Here is a 1658-nt window from a genome sequence, read left to right as displayed (position 1 = left end):
CCAGCCTCTTCTCAGTTAGAGTAGGGCCCATTCTCTTGTTAGACCATGTAAACTCAGCACCCCTAGTGATTAGGTAAATAAGCCCAACATTATCAGAAAAGGTTTTAAACTCCTCTGAGGGGACTCTAGATGGAATTATGGATCCCCTGTACTCATTAGACCCAAGAATTACATTAAAATCACCTATACAGTACCATCAGCCAAGATAAACCTCCATTAAATTTGTAAGTTCAGACCAAAGAATCCTTCTAGCTATATAATTAGTGCTTGCATACACTGCAGAAAGGAAGAAGTTTTTGTTCTCAATGGAGATAGCAATAGAAAATTGTTGATCTGTGGAGGATATCACAGTAGGAACAAGGTCTTTGCTACACAATCCCCATAAGGGTGTGCGACAAGTGTACTACATATGTCTCATATTTAATGGAGGTTCCAAATATTTTTTACTTATACAATTAACTTTATCTATACTAGAGTGTTGACATGCACTATAATACCTGCCAACCGCTTTCCTATCATTTATAATGTATAGTTTGTATGTCATAAATATCAACTATAATATTTTAGGTTAAATGTTTATAATCTACAATTGAATTTATTTGATTTGTGTAATGTTCAATTTAGAAAATTGAACATTCATGTTCTACATTCAAAACTGATAGTTATAATGTAAGAAGAAATAGTTAACCAAATAATATGCAACATATATTGGTTGGAGAGGACCATTGGTTATATATGTTTTTTTTGGTAAAAATTAGAAAATAGTGACGGCAAAATAGGGAGAACCACATATTACACCATGGTGAGTGGTTATTTTGAGTTTTACCTTTATAAGTAGTATATATATGATAAGTATGTTATTATTTTTAAAATTTGTTTTGTTATGCTCTATGCATAAATTCGTTCAATGTCTTGTTAATTGCAATAATCATTGTTTTATATTATTATATAGTTGTTGTATAATTGAAATAAGGGTCTCCATAGAGTAAGAAACATGAGTGTGTTTAACGCTCATTAACTAGATGATCCCATACAAATATATTGGACTCAAATCCCAACAAGTAATTATAATTAAGTCCAAAAGAGTATATATTTCGTTTTCACATTTCTATGAGATACCATTAAATTATTTGCGGCCTAATTTTTTAACACATTAGACCTACAAAATATCAGGTTGATACTGCTTCCAAACAATTAAGGTCAAGTCTAACAGAGAATAGAAAACCACTTCGAAGACTACCTAAGTGTCCACGCTTCTATCTTTCTGATGTATAAGAGTAACTTCAACAGTGTAATTCATAAAATAAGGAAAGATAAAAGCACAAGAAAATAGATTGTTATCCAACAAAGAAATTAAAACAATATTCCAATAAAAAGAATGGTGCATATGTATTTCATTAATGACACATCATTCTTACATAAAAAACTCTATAGGCTAATTTGTTAGAAGAATATATTTTTACTCACTTGAGTAAAATATTGTGTATTCACTCCCACATAAGTACATATCAAACATTACTTTTGGAGTTAAGTAAACTACAAGAATCCCAATCTTAACCATATTGCGGTGCATGGAATTACAATTAAAAAGGAACTTCCCTACTGACTACTTTTAAAGTCTGAAATAAAATTAACGCATGCAATATACATATCTTCAA

Source organism: Lupinus angustifolius, chromosome LG09 (genome assembly GCF_001865875.1).
Source record: "Lupinus angustifolius cultivar Tanjil chromosome LG09, LupAngTanjil_v1.0, whole genome shotgun sequence".
Taxonomy (NCBI): domain Eukaryota; kingdom Viridiplantae; phylum Streptophyta; class Magnoliopsida; order Fabales; family Fabaceae; genus Lupinus; species Lupinus angustifolius.
Note: the sequence above shows the minus strand (reverse complement) of the source record.